This window comes from Orycteropus afer, unplaced genomic scaffold (assembly GCF_000298275.1).
Source record: "Orycteropus afer afer isolate SDZICR_OR568_19922 unplaced genomic scaffold, OryAfe1.0 scaffold00038, whole genome shotgun sequence".
NCBI lineage: Eukaryota > Metazoa > Chordata > Mammalia > Tubulidentata > Orycteropodidae > Orycteropus > Orycteropus afer.
In genome coordinates, this window is record NW_006921625.1 from 11,194,926 (window position 1) to 11,195,143 (window position 218).

Genomic DNA, 218 nt, shown 5'->3' on the forward strand with positions numbered 1-218 from the left:
CGGGGCCTGCGCCAGCCTGGTGGCCCTGCTGTGCTAAGCCGCTGCTGCACCACTGTGTCCCCCCGTCTTGTTGAGGAGCTTCCTCCTTTGGTGGCCATAGGCTGCAATGTGTCTGTGGGATGTGCTTACCGGTGTCTCGCCTTTTTACAGTACGGTGGATCAGTAGGTTGGTGATAAAATGCATCCAAGTGACTTATTCCCATTAACTTTTTTTTTTT